Source organism: Schistocerca cancellata, chromosome 9 (genome assembly GCF_023864275.1).
Source record: "Schistocerca cancellata isolate TAMUIC-IGC-003103 chromosome 9, iqSchCanc2.1, whole genome shotgun sequence".
Classification (NCBI taxonomy): Eukaryota; Metazoa; Arthropoda; class Insecta; order Orthoptera; family Acrididae; genus Schistocerca; species Schistocerca cancellata.
This window is the reverse complement of record NC_064634.1, coordinates 471947645-471966838: the sequence shown is the minus strand read 5'-3', so window position 1 is coordinate 471966838 and position 19194 is coordinate 471947645.

The following is a 19194-nucleotide window of genomic DNA, read 5'->3' as shown; positions in this document are numbered from 1 at the left end:
TAGGCACAATGCCGACTTACGTCCAGGGGGAGTAATGCTTCATACAGTTGTATACGTGCCGTTACAGAGAGGCCAGTATTAGATTCCGACGCACAACTGGGTGTTTACTGTAACCCTTGGAGCTCCATATTGACGATGAAACACAGGAATTGCATCGGGATTGAATATAGTAGGCACAATGCCGACTTACGTCCAGGGGGAGCAATGCTTCATACAGTAGTATACGTGCCTTTCCTGAGATTCCAGTATCAGATTGCGACGCACCACTGGGTATTTACTGTAACCCTTGGAGCTTCATATTGACGATGAAACACAGAAATTGCATCGGGATTGAATATAGTAGGCACAATGCCGACTTTCGTTCAGGGGGAATAATGCTTGAAACAGACTGTATACCTGCCTTTCCTGAGAGACCAGTATTAGATTGCAACGGACCACTGTGTGTTTACTGTAACCCTTGGAGCTTCATATTGACTATGAAACACAGAAATTGCAACGGGATTGAATATAGTAGGCACAATGCCGACTTTCGTTCATGGAGGCAATGCTTCAAACAGTCTGTATACGTTCCTTTCCTGAGAGGCAAGTATTAGGTTGCGACGCACCACTGGGTGTTTACTGTAACCCTTGGAGCTTCATATTGACAATGAAACACAGATATTGCATCGGGATTGAATATAGAAGGCACGATGCCGACTTTCGTTCAGGGGGAGCAATGCTTCAAACAGTCTGTATAGGTGCCTTTCCAGAGAGGCCAGTATTAGATTGCGACGCACCACTGGGTGTTTACTGTAACCCTTGGAGCTTCATATTGACAATGAAATACAGAAATTGCATTGGGATTGAATATAGTAGGCACAATGCCGACTTACGTCCAGGGGGAACAATGCTTCATACAGTTGTATACGTGCCTTTCCAGAGGTTCCAGTATTAGATTGCGACGCACCACTGGGTGTTTACTGTAACCCATGGAGCTTCATATTGACGATGAAACACAGAAATTGCATCGTGATTGAATATAGTAGGCACAACGCCGACTTTCGTTCATGGGGAGTAATGCTTCAAACAGTCTGTATACGTGACTTTCCTGAGAGACCAGTATTAGATTGCGACGCACCACTGGGTGATTACTGTAACCCTTGGAGCCTCATATTGACGATGAAACACAGAAATTGCATCGGGATTGCATATAGAAAGCACAATGATAACTTACGTCCAGGGGGAGCAATGCTTCATACAGTTGTATACGTGACTTTCCTGAGATTCCAGTATCAGATTGTGACGCGCCACTGGGTGTTTACTGTAACCCCTTGAGATTCATATTGTCGATGAAACACTGAAATTGCATCGGGATTGAATATAGTAGGCACAATGCCGACTTACGTCCTGGGTTAGTAATGCTTTAAACAGTCTGTATACGTGCCGTTACAGAGAGGCCAGTATTAGATTGCGACGCACCACTGGGTGTTTACTGTAACCCCTGGAGCTTCATACTGACGATGAAACACAGAAATTGCATCGGGATTGAATATAGTAGGCACAATGCCGACTTACGTCCAGGGGGAGCAATGCTTCATACAGTTGTATACGTGCCTTTCCTGAGATTCCAGTTTAAGATTGCGACGCACCACTGGGTGTTTACTGTAACCCCTGGAGCTTCATATTGACGATGAAACACAGAAATTGCATCGGGATTGAATATAGTAGGCACAATGCCGACTTACGTCCAAGGGGAGTAATGCTTCAAACAGTCTGTATACGTGCCTTTCCTGAGATTCCAGTATTAGATTGCGACGCACCACTGGGTGTTTACTGTAACCCTTGGAGCTTCATATTGACGATGAAACACAGAAATTGCATCGGGATAGAATATAGTTGGCACAATGCCGACTTACGTCCAGGGGGAGCAATGCTTCAAACAGCAGTATACGTGCCGTTGCTGAGAGGCCAGTATTAGATTGCGACGCACCACTGGGTGTTTAGTGTAACCCTTGGAGCTTCATATTGACGATGAAACACAGAAATTGCATCGGGATAGAATATAGTTGGCACAATGCCGACTTACGTCCAGGGGGAGCAATGCTTCAATCAGCAGTATACGTGCCGTTGCTGAGAGGCCAGTATTAGATTGTGACGCAGCACTGGGTGTTTACTGCCACCCTTGGAGCTTCATATTGACGATGAAACACAGAAATTGCATCGGGATTGAATATAGTAGGCACAATGCCGACTTACGTCCAGGGGGAGCAATGCTTCAAACAGTCTGTATACGTGCCGTTACAGAGAGGCCAGTATTAGATTGCGACGCACCACTGGGTGTTTACTGTAACCCTTGGAGCCTCATATTGACGATGAAACACAGAAATTGCATCGGGATTGAATATAGTAGGCACAATGCCGACTTACGTCCAGGGGGAGTAATGCTTCAAACAGTCTGTATATGTGCCGTTACTGAGAGGCCAGTATTAGATTGCGACGCACCACTGGGTGTTTACTGTAACCCTTGGAGCTTCATACTGACAATGAAACACAGAAATTGCATCGGGATTGAATATAGTAGACACAATGCCGACTTACGTCCAGGGGGAGCAATGCTTCATACAGTTGTATACGTGACTTTCCTGAGATTCCAGTATCAGATTGTGACGCGCCACTGGGTGTTTACTGTAACCCCTTGAGATTCATATTGTCGATGAAACACTGAAATTGCATCGGGATTGAATATAGTAGGCACAATGCCGACTTACGTCCTGGGTTAGTAATGCTTTAAACAGTCTGTATACGTGCCGTTACAGAGAGGCCAGTATTAGATTGCGACGCACCACTGGGTGTTCACTATAACCCTTGGAGCTTCATAATGACGATGAAACACAGAAATTGCATCGGGATTGAATATAGTAGGCAGAAGGCCGACTTACGTACAGGGGGAGGAATGCTTCAAACAGTCTGTATACGTGCCTTTCCTGAGAGGCCAGAATTAGATCGCGACGCACCACTCGGTGTTTACTGTAACCCTTGGAGCTTCATATTGACGATGAAAGACAGAAATTGCATTGGGATTGAATATAGTAGGCACAAAGCCGACTTACGTCCAGTGGGAGCAATGCTTCAAACAGTCTGTATACGTGCCGTTACTGAGAGGCCAGTATTAGATTGCGACGCACCACTGGGTGTTTACTGTAACCCTTGGAGCTTCATATTGACGATGAAACACAGAAATTGCATCGCAATTGAATATAGTAGGCAGAAGGAAGACTTACGACCAGGGGGAGGAATGCTTCAAACAGTCTGTATATGTGCCGTTACTGAGAGGCCAGTATTAGATTGCGACGCACCACTGGGTGATTACTGTAACCCTTGGAGCTTCATATTGACGATGAAACACAGAAACTGCATCGGGATTGAATATAGTAGGCACAATGCCGACTTACGTCCAGGAGGAGCAATGCTTCATACAGTTGTATACGTGCCTTTCCTGAGATTCCAGTATTAGATTGCGACGCACCACTGGGTGTTTACTGTAACCCTTGGAGCTTCATATTGACGATGAAACACAGAAATTGCATCGGGATTGAATATAGTAGGCACAATGCCGACTTACGTCCAGGGGGAGTAATGCTTCATACAGTTGTATACGTGCCGTTACAGAGAGGCCAGTATTAGATTCCGACGCACCACTGGGTGTTTACTGTAACCCTTGGAGCTCCATATTGACGATGAAACACAGGAATTGCATCGGGATTGAATATAGTAGGCACAATGCCGACTTACGTCCAGGGGGAGCAATGCTTCATACAGTAGTATACGTGCCTTTCCTGAGATTCCAGTATTAGATTGCGACGCACCACTGGGTATTTACTGTAACCCTTGGAGCTTCATATTGACGATGAAACACAGAAATTGCATCGGGATTGAATATAGTAGGCACAATGCCGACTTTCGTTCAGGGGGAATAATGCTTGAAACAGACTGTATACCTGCCTTTCCTGAGAGACCAGTATTAGATTGCAACGGACCACTGTGTGTTTACTGTAACCCTTGGAGCTTCATATTGACTATGAAACACAGAAATTGCAACGGGATTGAATATAGTAGGCACAATGCCGACTTTCGTTCATGGAGGCAATGCTTCAAACAGTCTGTATACGTTCCTTTCCTGAGAGGCAAGTATTAGGTTGCGACGCACCACTGGGTGTTTACTGTAACCCTTGGAGCTTCATATTGACAATGAAACACAGATATTGCATCGGGATTGAATATAGAAGGCACGATGCCGACTTTCGTTCAGGGGGAGCAATGCTTCAAACAGCCTGTATAGGTGCCTTTCCAGAGAGGCCAGTATTAGATTACGACGCACCACTGGGTGTTTACTGTAACCCTTGGAGCTTCATATTGACGATGAAATACAGAAATTGCATTGGGATTGAATATAGTAGGCACAATGCCGACTTACGTCCAGGGGGAGCAATGCTTCATACAGTTGTATACGTGCCTTTCCAGAGGTTCCAGTATTAGATTGCGACGCACCACTGGGTGTTTACTGTAACCCATGGAGCTTCATATTGACGATGAAACACAGAAATTGCATCGTGATTGAATATAGTAGGCACAACGCCGACTTTCGTTCATGGGGAGTAATGCTTCAAACAGTCTGTATACGTGACTTTCCTGAGAGACCAGTATTAGATTGCGACGCACCACTGGGTGATTACTGTAACCCTTGGAGCTTCATATTGACGATGAAACACAGAAATTGCATCGGGATTGCATATAGAAAGCACAATGAAAACTTACGTCCAGGGGGAGCAATGCTTCATACAGTTGTATACGTGACTTTCCTGAGATTCCAGTATCAGATTGTGACGCGCCACTGGGTGTTTACTGTAACCCCTTGAGATTCATATTGTCGATGAAACACTGAAATTGCATCGGGATTGAATATAGTAGGCACAATGCCGACTTACGTCCTGGGTTAGTAATGCTTTAAACAGTCTGTATACGTGCCGTTACAGAGAGGCCAGTATTAGATTGCGACGCACCACTGGGTGTTTACTATAACCCTTGGGGCTTCATATTGACGATGAAACACAGAAATTGCATCGGGATTGAATATAGTAGGCAGAAGGCCGACTTACGTACAGGGGGAGGAATGCTTCAAACAGTCTGTATTCCTGCCTTTCCTGAGAGGCCAGTATTAGATCGCGACGCACCACTCGGTGTTTACTGTAACCCTTGGAGCTTCATATTGACGATGAAACACAGAAATTGCATTGGGATTGAATATAGTAGGCACAAAGCCGACTTACGTCCAGTGGGAGCAATGCTTCAAACTGTCTGTATACGTGCCGTTACTGAGAGGCCAGTATTAGATTGCGACGCACCACTGGGTGTTTACTGTAACCCTTGGAGCTTCATATTGACGATGAAACACAGAAATTGCATCGCAATTGAATATAGTAGGCAGAAGGAAGACTTACGACCAGGGGGAGGAATGCTTCAAACAGTCTGTATATGTGCCGTTACTGAGAGGCCAGTATTAGATTGCGACGCACCACTGGGTGATTACAGTAACCCTTGGAGCTTCATATTGACGATGAAACACAGTAACTGCATCGGGATTGAATATAGTAGGCACAATGCCGACTTACGTCCAGGAGGAGCAATGCTTCATACAGTTGTATACGTGCCTTTCCTGAGATTCCAGTATTAGATTGCGACGCACCACTGGGTGTTTACTGTAACCCTTGGAGCTTCATATTGACTATGAAACACAGAAATTGCATCGGGATTGAATATAGTAGGCACAATGCCGACTTACGTCCAGGGGGAGTAATGCTTCATACAGTTGTATACGTGCCGTTACAGAGAGGCCAGTATTAGATTCCGACGCACCACTGGGTGTTTACTGTAACCCTTGGAGCTCCATATTGACGATGAAACACAGGAATTGCATCGGGATTGAATATAGTAGGCACAATGCCGACTTACGCCCAGGGGGAGCAATGCTTCATGCAGTTGTATACGTGCCTTTCCTGAGATTCCAGTATTAGATTGCGACGCACCACTGGGTATTTACTGTAACCCTTGGAGCTTCATATTGACTATGAAACACAGAAATTGCATCGGGATTGAATATAGTAGGCACAATGCCGACTTTCGTTCAGAGGGAATAATGCTTCAAACAGACTGTATACCTGCCTTTCCTGAGAGACCAGTATTAGATTGCAACGCACCACTGTGTGTTTACTGTAACCCTTGGAGCTTCATATTGACTATGAAACACAGAAATTGCATCGGGATTGAATATAGTAGGCACAATGCCGACTTTCGTTCATGGAGGCAATGCTTCAAACAGTCTGTATAAGTTCCTTTCCTGAGAGGCAAGTATTAGATTGCGACGCACCACTGGGTGTTTACTGTAACCCTTGGAGCTTCATATTGACAATGAGACACAGATATTGCAACGGGATTGAATATAGAAGGCACGATGCCGACTTTCGTTCAGGGGGAGCAATGCTTCAAACAGTCTGTATAGGTGCCTTTCCAGAGAGGCCAGTATTAGATTGCGACGCACCACTGGGTGTTTACTGTAACCCTTGGAGCTTCATATTGACGATGAAATACAGAAATTGCATTGGGATTGAATATAGTAGGCACAATGCCGACTTACGTCCAGGGGGAGCAATGCTTCATACAGTTGTATACGTGCCTTTCCAGAGGTTCCAGTATTAGATTGCGACGCAACACTGGGTATTTACTGTAACCCATGGAGCTTCATATTGACGATGAAGCACAGAAATTGCATCGTGATTGAATATAGTAGGCACAACGCCGACTTTCGTTCATGGGGAGTAATGCTTCAAACAGTCTGTATACGTGACTTTCCTGAGAGACCAGTATTAGATTGCGACGCACCACTGGGTGATTACTGTAACCCTTGGAGCTTCATATTGACGAAGAAACAAAGAAATTGCATTTGGATTGAATATAGTAGCACAATGCCGACTTACGTCCAGGGGGAGCAATGCTTCTAACAGTCTGTATACGTGCCTTTCCTGAGAGGCCAGTATTAGATTGCGACGCACCACTGGGTGTTTACTGTAACCTTTGGAGCTTCATATTGACGATGAAACAAAGAAATTGCATCGGGATTGAATATAGTAGGCACATTGCAGACTTATGTTCAGGGGGGCAAAGCTTCAAACAGCCTGTATGCGTGCCTTTCCTGAGAGGCCAGTATTAGATTCCGACGCACCACTGGGTGTTTATTGTAACCCTTGGAGCTTCATATTGACGATGAAACACAAAAATTGCATCGGGAATGAATATAGTAGGCACAATACCGACTTACGTCCAGGAGGAGTAATGCTTCAAACAGTCTGTATATGTGCCGTTACTGAGAGGCCAGTATTACATTGCGACGCACCACTGGGTGGTTACTGCATCCCTTGGAGCTTCATATTGACGATGAAACACAGAAATTGCATCGGGATTGAATATAGTAGGCACAATGCCGACTTACGTACAGGGGGAGTAATGCTTCAAACAGTCTGTATACGTGCCTTTCCTGAGAGGCCAGTATTAGATTGCGACGCATCTCTGGGTGATTACTGCCACATTTGGAGCTTCATATTGACGATGAAACACAGAAATTGCATCGGGATTGAATATAGTAGGCACAATGCCGACTTACGTCCAGGGGGAGCAATGCTTCAAACAGTCTGTATACGTGCCGTTACAGAGAGGCCAGTATTAGATTGCGATGCACCACTGGGTGTTTACTGTAACCCTTGGAGCTTCATATTGACGACGAAACACAGAAATTGCATCGGAATTGAATATAGTAGGCACAATGCCGGCTAACGTCCAGGGGCAGTAATGCTTCAAACAGTCTGTATACGTGCCTTTCCTGAGAGGCCAGTATTAGATTGCGACTCATCACTGGTTGTTTACTGCCACCCTTGGAGCTTCATATCGACGATGAAACACAGAAATTGCATCGGGATTGAATATAGTAGGCACAATGCCGACTTACGTCCAGGGGGAGTAATGCTTCAAACAGTCTGTATTTGTGCCGTTACTGAGAGGCCAGTATTAGATTTCGACGCACCACTGGGTGTTTACTGTAACCCTTGGAGCTTGATATTGAGAATGAAACACAGAAATTGCATCGGGGTGAATATAGTAGGCACAATGCCGATTTACGTCCAAGGGGAGTAATGCTTCAAACAATCTCTATACGTGCCTTTCCTGAGAGGCCAGTATTAGATTTTGACGCACCACTGGGTGTTTACTGTAACCCTTGGAGCTTCATATTGACGATGAAACACAGAAATTGCATCGGGATTGAATATAGAGGGCAGAAGGCTGACTTACGTCCAGGGGGAGGAATGCTTCAAACAGTCTGTATATGTGCCGTTACTGAGAGGCCAGTATTAAATTGCGACGCACCACTGGGTGTTTACTGTAACCCTTGGAGCTTCATATTGACGATGAAACACAGAAATTGCGTCAGGATTGAATATAGTAGGCACAATACCGACTTACGTCCAGGGGGAGCAATGCTTCAAACAGTCTGTATACGTGCCTTTCCTGAGAGGCCAGTATTAGACTGCGACTAACCACTGGGAGTTTACTGTAACCCTTGGAGCTTCATATTGACGATGAAACACAGAAATTGCATCGAGATTGAATATAGTAGGCACAATGCTGACTTACGTCCAGGGGGAGTAATGCTTCAAAGAGTCTTTATATGTGCCGTTACTGAGAGGCCAGTATTAGATTGTGAGGCACCACTGGGTGTTTACTGTAACCCTTGGAGCTTCATATTGACGATGAAACACAGAAATTGCATCGGGATTGAATATAGTAGGCACAATGCCGACTTACGTCCAGGGGGAGAAATGCTTCAAACAGTCTGTATATGTGCCGTTACTGACAGGCCAGTATTAGATTGCGACGCACCACTGGGTGTTTACTGTAACCCTTGCATTTTCATACTGACGATGAAACACAGAAATTGCATCGGGATTGAATATAGTAGGCACAATGCCGACTTACGTATGGGGGGAGCAATGCTTCATAGAGTTATATACGTGCCTTTCCTGAGATTCCAGTATTAGATTGCGACGCACCACTGGGCTTTTACTGTAACCCCTGGAGCTTCATATTGACGATGAAACACAGAAATTGCAGTGGGATTGAATATAGTAGGCACAATGCCGACTTACGTCCAGGGGTAGTAATGCTTCAAACAATCTGTATACGTGCCTTTCCTGAGAGACCAGTATTAGATTGCGACGCACCACTGGGTGTTTACTGTAACCCTTGGAGCTTCATATTGACGACGAAACACAGAAATTGCATCGGGAATTGAATATAGTAGGCACAATGCCGACTTACGTCCAGGGGGAGCAATGCTTCAAACATTCTGTATTCGTGCCGTTACAGAGAGGCCAGTATTAGATTGCGACGCATCACTGGGTGTTTACTGTAACCCTTGGAGCATCATATTGACGATGAAACACAGAAATTGCATCGGGATTGATTATAGTAGGCACAATGACGACTTACGTCCAGGGGGAGTGATGCTTCATACAGTCTGTATATGTGCCGTTACTGAGAGGCCAGTATTAGATTGTGACGCACCACTGGGTGTTTACTGTAACCCTTGGAGCTTCATATTGACGATGAGACACAGAAATTGCATCGGGATTGAATATAGTAGGCACAATGCCGACTTACGTCCAGGGGGAGCAATGCTTCAAACAGTCTGTATACGTGCCTTTCCTGAGAGGCCAGTATTAGACTGCGACGAACCACTGGGTGTTTACTGTAACCCTTGGAGCTTCATATTGACGATGAAACACAGAAATTGCATCGAGATTCAATATAGTAGGCACAATGCTGAATTACGTCCAGGGGGTGTAATGCTTCAAACAGTCTGTATATGTGCCATTACTGAAAGGCCAGTATTAGATTGCGATGCACCACTGGGAGTTTACTGTAACCCTTCGAGCTTCATATTGACGATGAAACGCAGATATTGCATCGGGATTGAATATAGTAGGTACAATGCGGACTTACGTCCAGGGGGAGCAAAGCTTCAAACAGTTTGTATACGTGCCTTTCCTGAGAGGCCAGTATTAGATTGCGACGCACCACTGGGTGTTTACTGTAACCCTTGGAGCTTCATATTGACGATGAAACACAGAAATTGCATCGGGATTGAATATAGTAGGCACAATGGCGTCTTACGTCCAGGGGGAGCAATGCTTCAAACAGTCTGTATACGTGCCTTTCCTGAGAGGCCGGTATTAGATTTCGACGCACCACTGGGTGTTTACTGTAACCCTTGGAGCTTCATATTGACGATGAAACACAGAAATTGCAACGTGATTGAATATAGTAGGCACAATGCCGACTTACGTCCAGGGGGAGTAATGCTTCAAACAGTCTGTATATGAGCCGTTACTGAGAGGCCAGTATTAGATTGCGACGCACCACTGGGTGTTTACTGTAACCCTTGGATCTTCATACTAACGATGAAACACAGAAATTGCATCGGGTTGAATATAGTAGGCACAATGCCGACTTACGTCCAGGGGGAGTAATGCTTCAAACAATCTGTTTACGTGCCTTTCCTGAGAGGCCAGTATTAAATTGCGACGCACCACTGGGTGTTTACTGTAACCCCTGGAGCTTCATATTGACGATGATACAAAGAAATTGCTTCGGGATTGAATATAGTAGGCACAATGCCGACTTACGTCCAGGGGGAGCAATGCTTCAAACAATCTGTATACGTGCCTTTCCTGAGAGGCCAGTATTAAATTGCGACGCACCACTGGGTGTTTACTGTAACCTTTGGAGCTTCATATTGACGATGAAACAAAGAAATTGCTTCGGGATTGAAGATAGTAGGCACAATGCCGACTTACGTCCAGGGTGAGTAATGCTTCAAACAATCTGTATACGTGCCTTTCCTGAGAGGCCAGTATTAGACTGCGACGCACCACTGGGTGTTTACTGTAACCCTTGGAGCTTCATATTAACGATGAAACACAGAAATTGCATCGGGATTGAATATAGTAGGCACAATGCCGACTTACGTCCAGGGGGAGCAATGCTTCAAACAGTCTGTGTACGTGCCGTTACAGAAAAGCCAGTATTAGATTGCGACGCACTACTGGGTGTTTACTGTAACCCTTGGAGCTTCATATTGACGATGAAACACAGAAATTGCATCGGGATTGAATATAGTAGGCACAATGCCGACTTACGTCCAGGGGGAGTAATGCTTCAAACAGTCTGTATATGTGCCGTTACTGAGAGACCAGTATTAGATTGCGACGCATTACTGGGTGTTTACTGTAACCCTTGGAGCTTCATATTGACGATGAAACACAGAAATTGCATCGGGATTGAATATAGTAGGCACAATGCCGATTTACATCCAGGGGGAGCAATGCTTCAAACATTCTGTATACGTGCCTTTCCTGAGAGGCCAGTATTAGATTGCGACGCACCACTGGGTGTTTACTGTAACCCTTGGAGCTTCATATTGACGATGAAACACGGAAATTGCATCGGGATTGAATATAGTGGGCCGAAGACCGACTTACGTCCAGGGGGAGGAATGCCTCAAACAGTCTGTATATGTGCCGTTACTGAGAGGCCAGTATTAGATTGCGACGCACCACTGGGTGTTTACTGTAACCCTTGGAGCTTCATATTGACGATGAAAGACAGAAATTGCATCGGGATTGAATATAGTAGGCACAATGCCGACTTACGTCCAGGGGGAGCAATGCTTCAAACAGTCTGTATACGTGCCATTCCTGAGAGGCCAGTATTAGATTGCGACGAACAACTGGGAGTTTACTGTAACCCTTGGAGCTTCATATTGACGATGAAACACAGAAATTGCATCGAGATTGAATATAGTAGGCACAATGGTGACTTACGTCCAGGGGGAGTAATGCTTCAAACAGTCTGTATATGTGCCGTTACTGAGAGGCCAGTATTAGATTGCGACGCACCACTGGGAGTTTACTGTAACCCTTGAAGCTTCATATTGACGATGAAACACAGAAATTGCATCGGGATTGAATATAGTAGGTACAATGCCGACTTACGTCCAGGGGGAGCAAAGTTTCAAACTGACTGTATACGTGCCTTTCCTGAGCGGCCAGTATTATTTTGCGACGCAGCACTGGCTCTTTAATGTAACCCTTGAAGCTTCATATTGACGATGAAACACAGAAATTGCATCGGGATTGAATATAGTAGGCACAAAGCCCACTTACGTCCAGGGGGAGCAATGCTTCAAACAGTCTGTATATGTGCCGTTACTGAGAGGCCAGTATTAGATTGCGACGCACCACTGGGTGTTTACTGTAACCTTTGGAACTTCATATTGACGATGAAACACAGAAATTGCACCGTGATTGAATATAGTAGGCACAATGCCGACTTACGTCCAGGGGGAGTAATGCTTCAAACAGTCTATATATGTGCCGTTACTGAGAGGCCAGTATTAGATTGCGACGCACCACTGGGTGTTTACTGTAACCCTTGGATCTTCATACTGACGATGAAACACAGAAATTGCATCGGGATTGAATATAGTAGGCACAATGCCGACTTACGTAGAGGGGGAGCAATGCTTCATACAGTTGTATACGTGCCTTTCCTGAGATTCCAGTATTAAATTGCGACGCACCACTGGGTGTTTACTGTAACCCCTGGAGCTTCATATTGACGATGAAACACAGAAATTGCTTCGGGATTGAATATAGTAGGCACAATGCCGACTTACGTCCAGGGGGAGTAATGCTTCAAACAATCTGTATATGTGCCTTTCCTGTGAGGCCAGTATTAGACTGCGACGCACCACTGGGTGTTTACTGTAACCCTTGGAGCTTCATATTGACAATGAAACACAGATATTGCATCGGGATTGAATATACTAGGCACGATGCCGACTTTCGTTCAGGGGGAGCAATGCTTCAAACAGTCTGTATAGGTGCCTTTCCAGAGAGGCCATTATTAGATTCCGACGCACCACTGGGTGTTTACTGTAACCCTTGGAGCTTCATATTGACGATGAAATACAGAAATTGCATCGGGATTGAATATAGTAGGCACAATGCCGACTTACATCCAGGGGGAGCAATGCTTCATACAGTTGTATACGTGCCTTTCCAGAGGTTCCAGTATTAGATTGCGACGCACCACTGGGTGTTTACTGTAACCCATGGAGCTTCATATTGACGATGAAACACAGAAATTGCATCGTGATTGAATATAGTAGGCACAACGCCGACTTTCGTTCATGGGGAGTAATGCTTCAAACAGTCTGTATACGTGACTTTCCTGAGAGACCAGTATTAGATTGCGACGCACCACTGGGTGTTTACTGTAACCCTTGGAGCTTCATATTGACGATGAAACACAGAAGTTGCATCGGGATAAAATATAGTAAGCACAATGCCGACTTACGTCCAGGGGGAGCAATGCTTCAAACAGTCTGTATACGTGTCTTTCCTGAGGCCAATAGACTGCGACGCACCACTGGGAGTTTACTGTAACCCTTGGATCTTCATACTAACGATGAAACACAGAAATTGCATCGGGTTGAATATAGTAGGCACAATGCCGACTTACGTCCAGGGGGAGTAATGCTTCAAACAATCTGTATACGTGCCTTTCCTGAGAGGCCAGTATTAAATTGCGACGCACCACTGGGTGTTTACTGTAACCCCTGGAGCTTCATATTGACGATGATACAAAGAAATTGCTTCGGGATTGAATATAGTAGGCACAATGCCGACTTACGTCCAGGGGGAGCAATGCTTCAAACAATCTGTATACGTGCCTTTCCTGAGAGGCCAGTATTAAATTGCGACGCACCACTGGGTGTTTACTGTAACCTTTGGAGCTTCATATTGACGATGAAACAAAGAAATTGCTTCGGGATTGAAGATAGTAGGCACAATGCCGACTTACGTCCAGGGTGAGTAATGCTTCAAACAATCTGTATACGTGCCTTTCCTGAGAGGCCAGTATTAGACTGCGACGCACCACTGGGTGTTTACTGTAACCCTTGGAGCTTCATATTAACGATGAAACACAGAAATTGCATCGGGATTGAATATAGTAGGCACAATGCCGACTTACGTCCAGGGGGAGCAATGCTTCAAACAGTCTGTGTACGTGCCGTTACAGAAAAGCCAGTATTAGATTGCGACGCACTACTGGGTGTTTACTGTAACCCTTGGAGCTTCATATTGACGATGAAACACAGAAATTGCATCGGGATTGAATATAGTAGGCACAATGCCGACTTACGTCCAGGGGGAGTAATGCTTCAAACAGTCTGTATATGTGCCGTTACTGAGAGACCAGTATTAGATTGCGACGCATTACTGGGTGTTTACTGTAACCCTTGGAGCTTCATATTGACGATGAAACACAGAAATTGCATCGGGATTGAATATAGTAGGCACAATGCCGATTTACATCCAGGGGGAGCAATGCTTCAAACAGTCTGTATACGTGCCTTTCCTGAGAGGCCAGTATTAGATTGCGACGCACCACTGGGTGTTTACTGTAACCCTTGGAGCTTCATATTGACGATGAAACACGGAAATTGCATCGGGATTGAATATAGTGGGCCGAAGACCGACTTACGTCCAGGGGGAGGAATGCCTCAAACAGTCTGTATATGTGCCGTTACTGAGAGGCCAGTATTAGATTGCGACGCACCACTGGGTGTTTACTGTAACCCTTGGAGCTTCATATTGACGATGAAAGACAGAAATTGCATCGGGATTGAATATAGTAGGCACAATGCCGACTTACGTCCAGGGGGAGCAATGCTTCAAACAGTCTGTATACGTGCCATTCCTGAGAGGCCAGTATTAGATTGCGACGAACAACTGGGAGTTTACTGTAACCCTTGGAGCTTCATATTGACGATGAAACACAGAAATTGCATCGAGATTGAATATAGTAGGCACAATGGTGACTTACGTCCAGGGGGAGTAATGCTTCAAACAGTCTGTATATGTGCCGTTACTGAGAGGCCAGTATTAGATTGCGACGCACCACTGGGAGTTTACTGTAACCCTTGAAGCTTCATATTGACGATGAAACACAGAAATTGCATCGGGATTGAATATAGTAGGTACAATGCCGACTTACGTCCAGGGGGAGCAAAGTTTCAAACTGACTGTATACGTGCCTTTCCTGAGCGGCCAGTATTATTTTGCGACGCAGCACTGGCTCTTTACTGTAACCCTTGGAGCTTCATATTGACGATGAAACACAGAAATTGCATCGGGATTGAATATAGTAGGCACAAAGCCCACTTACGTCCAGGGGGAGCAATGCTTCAAACAGTCTGTATATGTGCCGTTACTGAGAGGCCAGTATTAGATTGCGACGCACCACTGGGTGTTTACTGTAACCTTTGGAACTTCATATTGACGATGAAACACAGAAATTGCACCGTGATTGAATATAGTAGGCACAATGCCGACTTACGTCCAGGGGGAGTAATGCTTCAAACAGTCTATATATGTGCCGTTACTGAGAGGCCAGTATTAGATTGCGACGCACCACTGGGTGTTTACTGTAACCCTTGGATCTTCATACTGACGATGAAACACAGAAATTGCATCGGGATTGAATATAGTAGGCACAATGCCGACTTACGTAGAGGGGGAGCAATGCTTCATACAGTTGTATACGTGCCTTTCCTGAGATTCCAGTATTAAATTGCGACGCACCACTGGGTGTTTACTGTAACCCCTGGAGCTTCATATTGACGATGAAACACAGAAATTGCTTCGGGATTGAATATAGTAGGCACAATGCCGACTTACGTCCAGGGGGAGTAATGCTTCAAACAATCTGTATACGTGCCTTTCCTGTGAGGCCAGTATTAGACTGCGACTTACCACTGGGTGTTTACTGTAACCCTTGGAGCTTCATATTGACAATGAAACACAGATATTGCATCGGGATTGAATATAGTAGGCACGATGCCGACTTTCGTTCAGGGGGAGCAATGCTTCAAACAGTCTGTATAGGTGCCTTTCCAGAGAGGCCATTATTAGATTGCGACGCACCACTGGGTGTTTACTGTAACCCTTGGAGCTTCATATTGACGATGAAATACAGAAATTGCATCGGGATTGAATATAGTAGGCACAATGCCGACTTACATCCAGGGGGAGCAATGCTTCATACAGTTGTATACGTGCCTTTCCAGAGGTTCCAGTATTAGATTGCGACGCACCACTGGGTGTTTACTGTAACCCATGGAGCTTCATATTGACGATGAAACACAGAAATTGCATCGTGATTGAATATAGTAGGCACAACGCCGACTTTCGTTCATGGGGAGTAATGCTTCAAACAGTCTGTATACGTGACTTTCCTGAGAGACCAGTATTAGATTGCGACGCACCACTGGGTGTTTACTGTAACCCTTGGAGCTTCATATTGACGATGAAACACAGAAGTTGCATCGGGATAAAATATAGTAAGCACAATGCCGACTTACGTCCAGGGGGAGCAATGCTTCAAACAGTCTGTATACGTGTCTTTCCTGAGGCCAATAGACTGCGACGCACCACTGGGAGTTTACTGCAACCCTTGGAGCTTCATATTGACGAAGAAACAAAGAAATTGCATATGGATTGAATATAGTAGCACAATGCCTACTTACGTCCAGGGGGATTAATGCTTCTAACAGTCTGTATACGTGCCTTTCCTGAGAGGCCAGTATTAGATTGCGACGCACCACTGGGTGTTTACTGTAACCTTTGGAGCTTCATATTGACGATGAAACAAAGAAATTGCATCGGGATTGAATATAGTAGGCACATTGCAGACTTACGTTCTGGTGGGCAAAACTTCAAACAACCTGTATGCGTGCCTTTCCTGAGAGGCCAGTATTAGATTCCGACGCACCACTGGGTGTTTACTGTAACCCTTGGAGCTTCATATTGACGATGAAACACAAAAATTGCATCGGGAATGAATATAGTAGGCACAATACCGACTTACGTCCAGGAGGAGTAATGCTTCAAACAGTCTGTATATGTGCCGTTACTGAGAGGCCAGTATTACATTGCGACGCACCACTGGGTGTTACTGCAACCCTTGGAGCTTCATATTGACGATGAAACACAGAAATTGCATCGGGATTGAATATAGTAGGCACAATGCCGACTTACGTCCAGGGGGAGTAATGCTTCAAACAGTCTGTATACGTGCCTTTCCTGAGAGGCCAGTATCAGATTGCGACGCACCACTGGGTGTTTACTGTAACCCTTGGAGTTTGATATTGAGAATGAAACACAGAAATTGCATCTGGGTGAATATAGTAGGCACAATGCCGATTTACGTCCAGGGGGAGTAATGCTTCAAACAATCTCTATACGTGCCTTTCCTGAGAGGCCAGTATTAGATTTTGACGCACCACTGGGTGTTTACTGTAACCCTTGGAGCTTCATATTGACGATGAAACACAGAAATTGCATCGGGATTGAATATAGAGGGCAGAAGGCTGACTTACGTCCAGGGGGAGGAATGCTTCAAACAGTCTGTATATGTGCCTTTACTGAGAGGCCAGTATTAGATTGCGACGCACCACTGGGTGTTTACTGTAACCCTTGGAGGTTCATATTGACTATGAAACACAGAAATTGCATCGGGATTGAATATAGTAGGCACAATGCCGACTTTTGTTCAGGGGGAGCAATGCTTCAAGCAGTCTGTATACGTGCCTTTCCTGAGAGGCCAGTATTAGACTGCGACGAACCACTGGGAGTTTACTGTAACCCTTGGAGCTTCATATTGACGATGAAACACAGAAATTGCATCGAGATTGAATATAGTAGGCACAATGCTGACTTACGTCCAGGGGGAGTAATGCTTCAAAGAGTCTTTATATGTGCCTTTCCTGAGAGGCCAGTATTAGATTGCGACGCACCACTGGGTGTTTACTGTAACCCTTGGAGCTTCATATTGACGATGAAACACAGAAATTGCATCGGGATTGAATATAGTAGACACAATGCCGACTTTCGTTCAGGCAGAGTAATGCTTCAAACAGACTGTGTATGTGCCTTTCCTGAGAGGCCAGTATTAGATTGCAACGCACCACTGTGTGTTTACTGTAACCCTTGGAGGTTCATATTGACTATGAAACACAGAAATTGCATCGGGATTGAATATAGTAGGCACAATGCCGACTTTTGTTCAGGGGGAGCAATGCTTCAAGCAGTCTGTATACGTGCCTTTCCTGAGAGGCCAGTATTAGATTGCGACGCACCACTGGTTTTTTACTGTAACCCCTGGAGCTTCATATTGACGATGAAACACAGAAATTGCATTGGGATTGAATATAGTAGGCACAATGCCGACTTACGTCCAGGGGTAGTAATGCTTCAAACAATCTGTATACGTGCCTTTCCTGAGAGACCAGTATTAGATTGCGACGCACCACTGGGTGTTTACTGTAACCCTTGGAGCTTCATATTGACGACGAAACACAGAAATTGCATCGGGATTGAATATAGTAGGCACAATGCCGACTTACGTCCAGGGGGAGCAATGCTTCAAACAGTCTGTATACGTGCCGTTACAGAGAGGCCAGTATTAGATTGCGACGCATCACTGGGTGTTTACTGTAACCCTTGGAGCATCATATTGACGATGAAACACAGAAATATCATCGGATTGAATATAGTAGGCACAATGCCGACTTACGTCCAGGGGGCGTAATGCTTCATACAGTCTGTATATGTGCCGTTACTGAGAGGCCAGTATTAGATTGCGACGCACCACTGGGTGTTTACTGTATCCCTTGGAGCTTCATATTGACGATGAAACACAGAAATTGCATCGGGATTGAATATAGTAGGCACAATGCCGACTTACGTCCAGGGGGAGCAATGCTTCAAACAGTCAGTATACGTGCCTTTCCTGAGAGGCCAGTATTAGACTGCGACGAACCACTGGGAGTTTACTGTAACCCTTGGAGCTTCATATTGACGATGAAACACAGAAAATGCATCGAGATTGAATATAGTAGGCACAATGCTGAATTACGTCCAGGGGGTGTAATGCTTCAAACAGTCTGTATATGTGCCATTACTGAAAGGCCAGTATTAGATT